The following is a 15,770-nucleotide window of genomic DNA, read 5'->3' as shown; positions in this document are numbered from 1 at the left end:
AATATAGTAAAAGCTACACTGAAAAAAATATTGGCGTAAGCCGAAAGGTTACAGGTAACATTTGCCACATAACATTTGTAATTGACTAAAAATTTATAAACCAATAAATTAAGATTTTAGTTAGTTTTAGTTTGTGCCCAGTTTCTCTTCTTCCGATTAATACTTAACCGGAGGATAGACCACCGGTTAGTACAATTTTTGTATGGGAATAGATGTTTTATCGACACCATAAATAACACCACATTGAGAAACTGGCCATTAGTATAAAGAATGCAAACTCTGAATTAAAAAATGAGTTGCATATTTATTGTATCATTAATTAAATTTCTCTTCTATGGCTCGAATTCAATACGAAAATAATTAATGTAAAAGCAAAATTTTTGAAACCGTTTTTTGCAGTGTGTAAACAACGCATTACAAAAAAAACATAAATTCATCCCTTTTGGTTTGATTTTATATCTCTCATATGTATATGGAATGAAATTAGTTTTGTAAGCCGATAATGCAGTGTAAAGACGTATTTAAAAATACTCACAAAAATATCTATAATAAAAATAGTCATCTATTTTTTACGGATAGCAAACTTCTGATGGAATTTCCCATATTCCGATATTTGTCTTTTGGCATGCCTACATTTATATTTTATTTTGTTATTTTCAAGCCGGCATTAATCAGTGGTTCATGTGGTTCAGTATGTGTGCTCTTGTGTGTGTTTGTGTGGGTGGATTTGTTGATATTTTGCTTAACTCTTGTCATCATATTCATCGCTAAACATCGTAATAAAATAAGACAATAGGACATACCAATGTACTCGTTGGTTGATACCTAGTATGAGTATCTTAAAAAAATAGCAAAAACAAATACCTAATGAATTTAATGATGATGATGATGATAATGATTCTTATCTCAGTTCTATAAAATGAAACAATTGTAATAAGTCTGCAATTGAATGCAATCCAGCAATGCCAATGACAAAAACCTCGTACAACGAACTTTTAGTACTAAAACCCGGTATAGAAAAAATAAAAAAAAGAGAATAATATAAAAACTTTTGTTGGTAATTATTTGTTATAACCTGAACGGAAATTATCGAAAATATGTAAGTGATCGATAATACCGCTCTAACGAAATTACAATACATGTATTATGAGTAACAGACATTTTGTTAAGTCCGGTATGTACCTCCAGTCGAAACTTCCACTACTCATAAGAAATGCTTTCCTATATAGTTGCTAACGAAAATTCCATGAGACGTTATTATCGATTTTTTTACAAAATATATTACAAAACTGTGTTATTGGCACGCAAACGAAATTTCTGTACCGGCCTTAACTTAAATTTCTGTTACTCTTAAGAAATGCATTGTCATTCCTTTAAAACGGTGTTATCGATCACTGACCTGTTTTCCCATAACAAATCCTTGGCAAAACCACGTTATTGACATGGAACAGATATGGAGCTTTAGGGAAATTTCTGGCGCCCATAAAAAGTGCATACACAGAAAAAAATTAATTAATTCAAATAATTTATTATAGAAATTGCATCAAAAATACTCATAATTTTTTCTTGAAAAATGTTTTTCTTTAAATTTAGGACACGAATCTTCGATGTTTGCGTCCCATTGTCAAAGTCGTATGTCTTTGAAGTAAATCAAATTTTCCTTGAAATATTTTTTTTTTAAGAAATAATATTTAAATTAACTGAAATATAGCAACTTTGGATTAAAGCGTAGTATGCACCAATAACATAGTTTTGCCACGTTTTTCTTATGGGAGCAAAATGTATGTTCAACAATCGATGATAATATCTCACGGAATTTTCGTTAGCAAATATGTAGCAATGCATTTCTTATAGGTATCGAAATTTCCGTTAGAGGTGCATACTTTGCCACAATGAATTTTTATTTTGAACCAACATTTTTCCAAGATTAAATTAATTTTAAATGATATTAATAAATAATATCAATGAAAAAATGTAACTTTTTTCCAAAATTCTATGTCGATGGAAACTTTTGTCAAATTTTTATTTCTATTCAAAGTTTTTATTTATATATATTTGAATAGAAATTGTTGTCAAAATTTTATTTCTATAGAAAATTTGTCAAACTTTTATTTCTAAATTTTTAAATTTTTATTTCTATAGAAAGTTTTGTCAAAATTTTATTTCTATAGAAAATTTTGTCAAAATTTTATTTCTATAGAAAATTTTGTGAAAATTTTATTTCTATAGAAACTTTTGTGAAAATGTTATTTCTATAGAAAATTTTATTTCTACAGAAAATGTTGTAAACATTTTATTTCTATAGACAATTTTTTTTAATTTTATTTCTGTAGAAAATTTTGTAAAAATGATATAGAAAATTTTGTCAAAATGTTATTTTAATAGAAAATTTTATCAAAATTTTATTTCTATAGAAAATTTTGTCAAAATTTTAATTCTATACAAAATTTTGTCAACAATTTATTTCTATAGAAAATTTTGTCAAAATTTTATTTCTACGGAAAATTGTGTCAAAATTTTATTTCTATAGAGAATTTTGTCAAAATTTTATTTCTACGGAAAATTTTGTCAAAATTTTATTTCTATGGAAAATTTTGTTAAAATTTTATTTCTGTAGAAAATTTTGTTAAAATTTTATTTCTATAGAAAATTTTGTCAACATTTTATTTCTATAGAAAATTTTGAAAAAATTACCGATGTGACGAAAATGGACCAAAATTTAAAAAGTAATACTTTTTTGGACCAGTTTTGGTCCGATCGGACCAAAATGGAAACCCTGATACCGGTCTTATAGATAAAAAAGCTTCAAGTATAGGCTTAGGCTTTACGAGACCGATTTTGGTCACTACATACTACACCCTCAAAAAAAAAAAAATCGCTTCTGTAACATATTCCCCAAACACATTTTGCTTCAAGCATATATATTTTCAGGATTGGTCCAAACAAAATGTTGTTTGTATTGTTCAAACATATTATGGTACATATCACTGGTAGCAATAAATGTTAATGAAATTTTCGTTGTGTGGATATATTTTTAAGGCCCTAATTGGTTCCTTCCATTATTTTACTTCCAGCATACTCTCTAGGTCACTCTTTCTAAACACATATATGTTTATAGGATATTTCCAAATTAATATATGTTTGCATATAAGCATATTATATTTACAAACATTTTATGTCCCAAACATAATGTGTTCTAACATATTAACATATATGTCCCAAACATGTTATGCTAGTTTATGAACATTATATGCTTGCACTTAAAAATATTATGTTAAAAATTTTGGGTTCCAAAGATATAATTTTTACACCCAAACATATGAAAGACAGTCTTTTTCGTCCGTGTACATACTACAGCTTATTAATGGGATTTGATTGTACATTACCAGAACTCTGTTAGTACAAAATCTTTGAACAAGATCAGTGAATTCGAATATTAACGTAACCTAAAATTCGAATATTATTAAAATAAAACCGCTATTTTTTCTACGTGGCTGTATATATGTTTCACAATTATAATCTTAGCACGCTCCATTAAACTGCAAGATATCTACGGCGTGAAGAACTAGATATTTTATTGGGTAAAGATTTATTTATGTCTCTCTTCGAGTACATTACACAATCTATGCTAGATATAGAGTTATATATTCAAAGAATAAATTAATTTCGAACATAGAGTTTAAGTTACAAAGTACTAATGTTTGTCCAGGATATTGTCCATACTTCATATCATTTGAGAATATCCCTTTCAAGGCCTCCAATGTTTGACATCTATCGCATGAAAGGAATGTTTTTGATTCAAGTCAACCATAAAATGTTTGTCTATTCACAAATTAATTTGCATCTTTTTAGCTTTTTTTCGGTATTTACAAAAAAAAAAAAAAAAATACTCATCACCAAAAAAAAAGTTGAATACATAAAGATTTGCTTAAATACAAATTGCGATTTAAAGCTTAACACGCAAATATGGGTAAGATTGTGAGAAAACAGAAATCAATATTTGTCACTGTTTAAGAAGGTGCAGAGGAGAGAACAAGAAATGAATTGAGTCACTATAAGATATGACCCTTGAATAAAAGCCCGACCCCGAACAACACACTATTGAGGGCACAGTCTTTTTGTTCATTCATCTCTAACATATGGCATAAGAAAACATTCTCGTCGGTGATATTCAACACTGTTAAAGGATATTCTTTTGTTTTCGAATTTGCGTTTTGTGTCTTTGTTTTTCATTTCACTTTAATTGCAGACATAATACGAAATCCCCGTTTTCTATGGAAGCTCTGTTGTCCTATATTATTTATTCCTTTTGTTGTTACTTTTCCTTTCACACTTGTTAATATTTGATGATTTTCATTATATATTCGGATTGGATTTATTTTGATAAGATTTCATGTTCTTTTGTTTGTTACTTTCTGAATTGACGGTGGTTTTTATATTTGGGAATTTTTATCCGTTTCCCACAATGCTGGAGAACGTATGGACGTTCTTAACTTTGAATTACTACTACTGGGGCTTCTGTCGTCTATGTTGGAATTTTGAAAGCTTCTCCCAACAGTTGTTTTGCTTCTTTTACTCACTGCATGCGCTCACTGAGTATAGAGTACACAATGTCGAAAAAACGACAGAATCAGAGACAAAGCCGAATCATCAATGAGCACGCAATGATATATGCAGTAGTTGTGGACAGTGGTTTGAAGAATTTTTATAATAATATGGGCAGAAAATACATAAGAATACTGAAGGAAGAATTTTCTTTTTTGAGAAACGAAATTTTAGACAATTAATGCCCATTAATGCCCAAAATGAAACTCCCAGAAATAATATTAATTTTATGGGGGTTTTATTAACTCTGTAACGAGTTAATAAAAATATTCACTTTTTAGAAAAACGGTGTCCCCATGTGGGGAAATTGGACAGAATAAGTATGAAATTCTCCAAACAATCTCCATTACCTGGTAGTAAAATTTTAAACTTTTTATTACAAGCAGAGATGGTCCGAGGAGCAATTTTTTTGGGTTTCTACTGTTGTAAAACGTAGTAACAGTTTGGCTGATAAGTCCCCGGTCTACACGCTCATAAAAAATCGCTTCTGTAACATATACTCCCAAACATATTTTGCTTCAAGCATATATATTTTTGGGTATTGCCCAAACATTTATATGTTTGATCTCTTCCAATATATAACATGTTTGAAAGCATATTGGTCTAAACAATATATGTTTGGGTAGTCTAAGTTCCAAACATTTTGTATTTTTGCATCCAAATTCAATAATGTTGTCTTCCAAAAAACAATATGTTATTATGTGAACATATAATATGTTTGGAAGCATTTTGCACCCAAAAATATTATATGCTTAAAAAAAATTCTCCCAAACAATATTGTGCTCAAAATTTTATTTATTTATTTATATATTTACAATCATAATGAATTACGAAAATAAACAGGTGCTATATATATAACAACATAGGTTTTCGACCTGAATGCTCAAAATTTTGTTTCTGCCTAATTGTATATTCCCCCACATCTTTCTCACTTCCACGAGATTTTTTAGTTCTTAGCACCTTTTTCTGTAATACAAACATTGTAGAAGAAATTATTCAATTTTATGATTTTTTTTATTTTAATTTTACCTTTTGCCGGACGGGGATTCGAACAGCGGACCACACAGTTTGTAAGGATCAAAGAAGTAGCTGATCAATTGCCCAAGGAAAAATAAAATGTTAATTTTGTAATAACAAGCAACAACCACCAACTTAATTCAATATCGCTCCCTGTTAAATAGCGCTCCAAGCTACTAAACACATATATGTTTATAGGCTATTTCTAAATTAATATATGTTTGCATCCAAGCATATTATATTTACAAACATTTTATGTCCCAAACATAATATGTTCTAACATATTAACATATATGTCCCAAACATGTTATGCTAGTTTATGAACATTATATGCTTGCACTCAAAAATATTGTGTTTAAAAATTTGTGTTCCAAACATATAATGTTTATAGCCAAACATATGAAAAACAGTCTTTTTCATCCGTGTAACAAAAAAAAACACATTTTTTTGTCAAAATTCGTTTTTATTATTCAACATAGTTCCCTTCAAGCGCGATACAACGATTATAACGACCTTCCAATTTTTTGATACCATTTTGGTAGTACTCCTTCGGTTTTGCCTCAAAATAGGCCGCAGTTTCGGCGATCACCTCTTCATTGCAGCCAAATTTTTTTCCCTGCGAGCATCCTTTTGAGGTCTGAGAACAAGAAAAAGTCGCTGGGGGCCAGATCTGGAGAATACGGTGGGTGGGGAAGCAATTCGAAGCTCAATTCATGAATTTCTCCTCTTAGTGGAACAACACTTTTTTCTTCTTCATATGGGGCCGTTTTGCCGCGATTTCGACCTTCAAACGCTCCAATAACGCCATATAATAGTCACTGTTGATGGTTTTTCCCTTCTTAAGATAATCGATAAAAATTATTCCATGCGCATCCCAAAAAACAGAGGCCATTACTTTGCCAGCGGACTTTTGAGTCTTTCCACGCTTTGGAGACGGTTCACCGGTCGCTGTCCACTCAGCCGACTGTCGATTGGACTCAGGAGTGTAGTGATGGAGCCATGTTTCATCCATTGTCACATATTGACGGAAAAACTCGGGTGTATTATGAGTTAACAGCTCCAAACACCGCTCAGAATCATCAACACGTTGTTGTTTTTGGTCAAATGTGAGCTCGCGCGGTAACCATTTTGCACAGAGCTTCCGCATATCTAAATATTGATGAATGATATGACCAACACGTTCCTTTGATATCTTTAAGGCCTCTGCTATCTCGATCAATTTCATTTTATGGTCATTCAAAATCATTTTGTGGATTTTCTTGATGTTTTCGTCGGTAACCACCTCTTTCGGGCGTCCACTGCGTTCACCGTCCTCCGTGCAATCAATTATTGTTGATTTCCCCGGGGGCACTCATTCGTTCCGGAAACTCATTATCAAGCCAAGTTTTTGCTTCCACCGTATTTTTTTCCCTTCAGAAAACAGTATTTTATCAAAACACGAAATTTCTTTTTTTTTCATTTTTTTCACAATAACAAAAGTTGTGAAGCAACGCTCTATCTCACAAACTAATTGACTTACAGACGTTAAATTTTGACACGAATCATTTGAAGGTTGGTACTATATAAAAATAATATGCATTTAATGGGAGCCACCGTGGTGCAATGGTTAGCATGCCCGCCTTGCATACACAAGGTCGTGGGTTCGATTCCTGCTTCGACCGAACACCAAAGCGGTGGATTATCCCACTTCAGTAATGCTGGTGACATTTCTGAGGGTTTCAAAACTTCTCTTAGCGGAGGTCTCTTGTCATTGAGCTTAACATGGAATCAGGCAGCACTCAGTGATAAGAGAGAAGTTCACAAATGTGTTATCACAATGGATTGAATAGTCTAAGTGAGCCCGATACATCGGGCTGCCACCTAACCTAACCTAATATGCATTTAATACTAGCGATGCCATCTATGTGTCAGACCGGGGACTTAACAGCCAACCTGTTAGACATGTCTATACGTAAGCTATAAAAATACATTTTTTCCCTGCAAAAAATTAAAAAAATTGAATGGTCAGGTACATGGTCTCAAATTCTATCATTTAAATAATAGAACATGTTTGCCGCATTTGAGAACCATTTAAATGCTTATTGCCAAAATATACTTTTCTCCGCTCGAAAATTATTTTTACAAAGACAAAATACATGTTTTTCGCGACAATTACATGCTATAGATAAGCATTAAATGGATGCGGCAACCATGTCCAAACATGTTTTTTTCTGTGCGAGTACCCTGCAACACCCAGAAGGAGACGAGATAGACACATGGTGTCTTTGACAAAAATGCTCAGGGTGGGTCCCTGAGACGATGTTGCCATGTCCGTCTGTCTGTGAACACATTTTTGTGATCAAAGTTTAGGTTGCAGTTTTGTTTTTATGCTTCTTATGGGAGAAAATATAAACTATCGATAACATCGTCCTTCAAAAATGCCTATGCATTTTTTATGGGCAATGGAATTTTCGCTAGAGTTATATATACCGGGCTTTTAAACCCGTTAGGTTATGTTCCAGTTTTGACACCTTTGTTGCAATTTTTTCTAGCGGTGATACATTTTCTTCATAATGTGCCACCGTTTAATTGCATTCACGAATACTGAAAGATTTTTGATACCTATTTATCCCAAATGACGTAAGTTTGCTGATATGATGTGTGTCTTAATCACAAGTGCAAGCATACTATGTTCATAAACTAGCATATCATGTTTGGGACATATATGTTAATATGTTAGAACATATTATGTTTGGGACATAAAATGATTGTAAATATAATATGTTTGGATGCAAACGTATATTAATTTAGGATTAACTTATAAACATATATGTATTTAGAAAGAGAGACCTAGAGAGTATTGAAGTAACGAATTGGCGCCTTAAAAATATATATACACAAAGAAAATTTCATTAAAATATTTTTTTCTACCAATATATGCCTAAGGTGAAACATAATATGTTTGAACACGACTAACAATATTTTGTTCGAACCAATCCTGAAAATATATATGCTTGAAGCAAAATGTGTTTGGGGTATATGTTACAGAAGCGATTATTTTGAGGGTGCATAGATGGTCCGAATAGCAATTTTTCGGGGTTTTCTACAGTTGTAAACGTCATATAGGAAGTAAAAATATAAGAAGTAAAAAACTCAATAAATTTAAAAAATATAAACAGGATTCTTATAACATTTGATTTCAAAGTATTTTTTTTAATCCTAAAGCATGAGAAGAATTTTAGAATTTTTATAATAATAATATTTTGCAATTTTTAGCTAAGCCACTTGTTTTGTTTTGTTTTTTTTTTTTTTGTTGCGATTGGCACTTTTTTAGAAATTTTTAACGGTGACGCTGTAGCAGAGTTATATCTCAAATACTTCACCCTAAAAAAAAAAATCGCTTCTCTAACATATGTTCCAAACATATTTTGCAGGAAGCACATATATTATTGGATACTGCCAAAACATTAATATGTTTGTTTTATGTGAACATATTATATGTTATGTTACATTTATATAGCATATTTTGCAAACATAACATTATTTAAAAGAAACCTACATTTGTTGGCCACGTGGAGCAGTGGTTAGCATGTCTGTCTTGCATGCAAAGGGTCGTGGGTTCAATTCCTGCTCCGACCGAACCAATTTGTTTTTTTGTAATTTAGACATTTATACTATATTAAATTTTTATAATGAAACTTCGAAATATGGGTTATTAAAGATTTACAGTCAGAAACAGTGCTTGATATAAACGAAATGGCTTTTGAATAAAATATCATTTTTTATTGCAAAAATAACAATTTTATAACAAAAAACTGTTTTTGGTATAAAAGTTTGAAATTTTGGAAGAAAATCAAAAACTCTAACAAAAGATGAGTATAAACATTCATAAATAATTTTATAATGTACACATAAATTTATTTAAGCGTGAACCGCTTTTTACTAGCATTTAACACCATTTTAAATGCCTTTAAAACTTATCGTGTTTTGTACTTAATTTTAATTTTGCCTTTAAGGCCGTTAAAAAATGTGTGTCCATAATGCCAAAATGATAAACAAAACACTTGTCCACACATACATAAAATTCTCCTCTCAAGGCGAAAACACATGCTGTTTTTTTCAAATCTCTATGCTCTTGGTTCCGAATGTCTATTTTCTTTACTCCGAATACTAATTCTAATATTCAAATTAAATAATATTTAGACTTAACCATATCAAAATTTTGGCATATCAAAGCAGTTTTCCGAAACAACATACAACCGTTTCACAGATATTGTAAACATAAAGGGTGATTTGTTAAGAGCTTGATAACTTTTTTTTAAAAAAAAACGCATAAAATTTGCAAAATCTCATCGGTTCTTTATTTGAAACGTTAGATTGGTCCATGACATTTACTTTTTGAAGATAATTTCATTTAAATGTTGACCGCGGCTGCGTCTTAGGTGGTCCATTCGGAAAGTCCAATTTTGGGCAACTTTTTCGAGCATTTCGGCCGGAATAGCCCGAATTTCTTCGTAAATGTTGTCTTCCAAAGCTGGAATAGTTGCTGGCTTATTTCTGTAGACTTTAGACTTGACGTAGCCCCACAAAAAATAGTCTAAAGGCGTCAAATCGCATGATCTTGGTGGCCAACTTACCGGTCCATTTTCTAAGTTGAATTGTTCTCCGAAGTTTTCCCTCAAAATGGCCATAGAATCGCGAGCTGTGTGGCATGTAGCGCCATCTTGTTGAAACCACATGTCAACCAAGTTCAGTTCTTCCATTTTTGGCAACAAAAAGTTTGTTAGCATCGAACGATAGCGATCGCCATTCACCGTAACGTTGCGTCCAACAGCATCTTTGAAAAAATACGGTCCAATGATTCCACCAGCGTACAAACCACACCAAACAGTGCATTTTTCGGGATGCATGGGCAGTTCTTGAACGGCTTCTGGTTGCTCTTCACTCCAAATGCGGCAATTTTGCTTATTTACGTAGCCATTCAACCAGAAATGAGCCTCATCGCTGAACAAAATTTGTCGATAAAAAAGCGGATTTTCTGCCACTGATTTTGGTAATAAAATTCAATGATTTGCAAGCGTTGCTCGTTAGTAAGTCTATTCATGATGAAATGTCAAAGCATACTGAGCATCTTTCTCTTTGACACCATGTCTGAAATCCCACGTGATCTGTCAAATACTAATGCATGAAAATCCTAACCTCAAAAGAATCACCCTTTATATATATTTACTCGAAATTTGTAAATTTATATATGTTTACATTCACACATATTATTTTTATGAAACATTCATGCCCCAAACATAATATATTTTAACATATTAACATATGTGTCCAAACATTTAGTGTTAGTTTAGGAAGATTACATGTTGGCACTTAAATATATTGTGTTTAAAAATTGTGCTCGAAACACATTTTGTTTATATCGGAACATATGAAAAACATATTTTTGTAACAGTGTTGAAATTCAACGAAATCTAAATCCATGGTGGCAATCAAATCAAAAACATTTAATCTGATATACGATTAAAAATTATCACTAATGGGTCAAAATATTGACACACGACACCTCTTTAAAATAAAGTCTTGAAAGACACCCTCTATTTTTGAATGCCAAGTTCGAAAAAGTCTTCGGTTTTAAGGACGACTTCAACACTATTGAAGATTTCGTTCTCAATATGTGAAGACAAATTGACCTCAGTTCACTAGAATTTTCTGTTATGTAAAGATACCTATTTTAAAGTCGGATCTCCTCTAAAGACCAAACGCCTTCATTGGAAAGTTTTAAAATCTATCGTTATTTTGTTTTCTTTTTCCAGCTATTTCCAAATATACATGTACCACAAAGTTCTATGTTAAAATGAAAGAAATATGGCAAAACGTTGAGATAAGACATATAAGATATCATATTTCAAATCAACATTTAGATGTGTTGATAAGAAGGCGCAAATAGCAAAGTACATGCAAAAAACAAAGATCAACATTTGGGATACCGAGTGTCCAAACAGATTAATATACAGAAAGAAAAAACTATTTCCAAAATATTTCTAATTAAAATTTTAATGAAGTTGAAAACTTCAGAACATTTACTCATACAATTAAGTTTTTAATCAAAATAAAAACTAGAGTCTATTAAGAATATTTACAAATAACAACAATTGTTGATTACAAGAAAATTATTTCATTTAAAAGAAAAATAATTATAAATAAATAAACAATAATACCATAAAAAATTAATTGCCTCAATTAAAAAATTAATTGAGTTTTTCAATAAAAGTCAATTAAAATGCCGGAAGAAAACATTTAATTTTTAAATCAACTTTACTTATTATACCCTCCACCATAGGATGGGGGTATATTAACTTAGTCATTCCGTTTGTAACACATCGAAATATTGCTCTAAGACCCCATAAAGTATATATATTCTGGATCGTGGTGAAATTCTGAGTCGATCTCGGCACGGTGATGTAGGTCGGATGGTATTGCAAATAGGCCATATTGGACCACTTTTATGTATAGCCCCATATATAAGGACCCCAAGATTTGGCTTGCGGAGCCTCTAAGACAAGCATATTTTATTCCGATATGGCTGAAATTTGGTACATGGTGTTAGAATATGGTCTATAACAACCATGCAAAAATTGGTCCATATATGGACCATAATTATATATCGATGTCTATAGGGATTTTTGCATGAATCAAGTTCAAAGTTTTGTTTTTTGAAATTTCTCAAAACCCCTATAAGAGAGATTCCCCCGGATGCAATTCACATCAATTCGAATAAAAAACAGCGAACTCTGACAAAACATGCTAGGTCGACTTGGCGTACTCTGGAATGAGGGCATCGATATAGCCCCCTAAGAGAAGCAAATTTCATCCGATCCGGCTGAAATTTGGTACATGGTGTTAGTATATGGTCTCTAACAACTATGCAAAAAATTTATTTCTATAGAAAATTTTGTCAAAAGTTTATTTATATAGAAGATTTTGTCAAAATTGTACTTCAATAGAAATTTTTTTATTTCTATAGAAAATTTTGTCAAAATTTTATTTCTATAGAAAATTTTGTCAAAATTTTATTTTTATAGAAAATTTTGTCAAAATTTTATTTCTATAGAAAATTTTGTCAATATTTTATTTCTATAGAAAATTTTGTCACAATTTTATTTCTATAGAAAATTTTGTCAAAATTTTATTTATATAGAAAATTTTGTCAAAATTTTATTTCTATAGAAAATTTTGTCAAAATTGTATTTCTTTAGTAAAATTTTGTCAAAATTTTATTTCTATAGAAAATTTTGTCAAAATTTTATTTCTGTAGAAAATTTTGTCAAAATTTTATTTCTATAGAAAATTTTGTCAAAATTTTATTTCTATTGAAAATTTTGTCAAATTTTTATTTTTATTTATCTACAGAAAATATATTAAGTACAATTGTGGCAACCATGATTACAATACTACGGTAGTCTTTGTAAGCGGATATAAAGTAAACAAGTATATACAGCAGTAAGTTCGGCCGGGCCGAATCTTAAATACCCATCACCATGAATCAAATATTAGGGTTTCCTTTGAAATTTCAGGGGGGTTTGAGCAGGGCTGTGGAGTCGGAGTCGGAGTCTAAAGATTTTGCTGGATTCGGAGCCGGAGTCGTACAAATTTCGCTCGACTCCAACTCCGGCGAAACAAAAGTATCACAAGATTGTCATACCGGACAATTTTATGATATAGCACCTACATATAAACCCATCTCCGATTTGTTTTAAGATATTTTTTCCAGTCTACAATTTTCATAAGATTTGTCAGAAATTTTGAGTTATTTGAGATCCATAAATAAATGCGGAAATTTCCAGATTTTGTATATGGAGAAATCTCCATATACACCCGATGTCCTTGGAAGCTGTAATTTTTAATTAAATCTCTGCCAACGTACCATCTGAGGCGGTCTCTTGAGAGAAAATTTGTTTCATCAAAGCCACTCGAAATTCTTTACAGTAAATTAATGTCCTATAATGTCCATAACCTTTATAAATCCAAGTTTCACCATTTTACTTCTATAGAAACAATATTCGTAACTGTCCAGCTATTCCTGTCATATGTTGTATGGTAGTGGTTCTTTAAAATTCCGCCCGTCCTAATTTATGGCAGTTTATGTTTGTTTTATATATCCAACACATTACATTTTTTAACATCTAAACTTTCTATCTGATTAGCTCGACATTTTGATTTTTGTATTTTTATTTTTTATATAGATTTATTTTTTATAAAATGTCTATACAGATTAATACCACACGGATGAAAAAGACTGTTTTTCATATGTTTGGCTATAAACATTATATGTTTGGAACACAAATTTTTAAACACAATATTTTTGAGTGCAAGCATATAATGTTCATAAACTAACATAACATGTTTGGGACATATATGTTAATATGTTAGAACATATTATGTTTGGGACATAAAATGTTTGTAAATATAATATGCTTGGATGCAAACATATATTAATTTAGAAATAGCCTATAAACATATATGTGTTTAGTAGCTTGGAGCGCTATTTAACAGGGAGCGATATTGAATTAAGTTGGTGGTTGTTGCTTGTTATTACAAAATTAACATTTTATTTTTCCTTGGGCAATTGATCAGCTACTTCTTTGATCCTTACAAACTGTGTGGTCCGCTGTTCGAATCCCCGTCCGGCAAAAGGTAAAATTAAAATAAAAAAATTGAATAATTTCTTCTACAATGTTTGTATTACATAAAAAGGTGCTAAGAACTAAAAAATGTCGTGGAAGTGAGAAAGATGTGGGGGAATATACAATTAGGCAGAAACAAAATTTTGAGCATTCAGGTCGAAAACCTATGTTGTTAGCACCTATATTACCTGTTTATTTTCATAATTCATTATGATTGTAAATATATAAATAAATAAATAAAATTTTGAGCACAATATTGTTTGGGAGAATTTTTTAAGCATATAATATTTTTGGGTGCAAAATGCTTCCAAACATATTATATGTTCACATAATAACATATTGTTTTTTGGAAGACAACATTATTGAATTTGGATGCAAAAATACAAAATGTTTGGAACTTAGACTACCCAAACATATATTGTTTAGACCAATATGCTTTCAAACATATTATATATTGGAAGAGATCAAACATATAAATGTTTGGGCAATTCCCAAAAATATATATGCTTGAAGCAAAATATGTTTGGGAGTATATGTTACAGAAGCGATTTTTTGTGAGCGTGCAGGATTTTACTTCTAAAACTTCTGGAAGCCTAATTATTTTTTTAAATTTTTGGTTTTTATAAATACATATTCTGGAGATTGTTGTTATCTACCCATATTTTGATGTGGTCTCTATATAGTCTTGTGTCGTATTTTAATTTATTGGCCTGAAATTAAAATGTAGAGTTCTTTACACCCTAAAATGCTGAGATTTGTCGTCGAGTCGTATCAAAAACTAAAATTAGAGTTTTTGGACATATAAACACGTATGGCAAAATAGAATACTAATATCGGTCTATTTTTGGAACACTACACCTTAAAGTTACAATTGGAATACTGTTAAAATGAGATTTAGGTACACCACCTGGAGTCGACTCCGCAGTCGGAGTCGAGGCTAATAAGAAATGCTGGAGTCGGAGTCGGAGCCGGAGTCGAGCAAAATTGACTCTGGGTTTGAGGACAGATCAAGCAGAGCAGTGCAACCAGTACACTTCCCGAAGAAAAATTTAAAGATATTACCTATGAAAACTATATCAAATTCTGGATTTATAAGAACCATATTTGTTTGAGTTTTAGAGGAATCATTAACATATCTTGTAAGTGTGCAAGAAAATTATAAAATAACGTCTTGATTTGAAATCTTAAATCTGTATGATTTTCACCCGAGAAGTAAAATCTGGAAATTTTACATTGAGTTTCAAGCAATTTTCATGATCAGTGAGGAGTTGACAAACAAAATTTTATGTTCTTTTGAAATTCGTTAGACTGAATCTGAGATCTTGACAATAATCTTCCATTGGAATTTTTTTTTGAATTTAATAAAAGTACTTTTTCGCCAAAAAAATAGTTTTTGTAAAAATTGTAGTTTCCATTCCTGCTACATACTGGGCTTTAAACACGGAGAACTCTGGTTTGTGTTTATATTATATTAATTGCATA

At 31.0% G+C, this 15,770-nt stretch overlaps 2 protein-coding genes and 1 long non-coding RNA gene across 5 annotated transcripts in view; 1 reads left to right on the top strand and 2 right to left on the bottom strand.

The window, feature by feature from the left end:
- LOC142226965 (androgen-induced gene 1 protein-like) overlaps positions 1 to 4,543 on the bottom strand; it is a 43,831-nt gene extending 39,288 nt beyond the window's left edge. Inside the window, exon 1 of one of the 3 annotated variants that reach the window (XM_075297243.1) lies at positions 4,413 to 4,543. The gene's annotated coding sequence lies outside the window, so the exon portion shown is untranslated. Of the gene's footprint in view, positions 1 to 4,319; positions 4,338 to 4,412 lie in introns of those variants that run through there. The other 2 variants (XM_075297244.1, XM_075297245.1) reach the window with 2 other exon arrangements.
- Positions 1 to 15,770, bottom strand: part of qtc (GRIP domain-containing protein quick-to-court) — a 372,167-nt gene that overhangs the window by 322,244 nt on the left and 34,153 nt on the right. The window lies entirely within an intron of this gene.
- The window catches only part of LOC142226966 (uncharacterized), an 88,667-nt gene that overhangs the window by 43,921 nt on the left and 28,976 nt on the right, over positions 1 to 15,770 (top strand). The window lies entirely within an intron of this gene.

The sequence above is a fragment of the Haematobia irritans genome, chromosome 2, assembly GCF_050003625.1.
Source record: "Haematobia irritans isolate KBUSLIRL chromosome 2, ASM5000362v1, whole genome shotgun sequence".
Taxonomy (NCBI): Eukaryota; Metazoa; Arthropoda; class Insecta; order Diptera; family Muscidae; genus Haematobia; species Haematobia irritans.
This window is presented reverse-complemented; position numbering and strand designations above follow the sequence as displayed.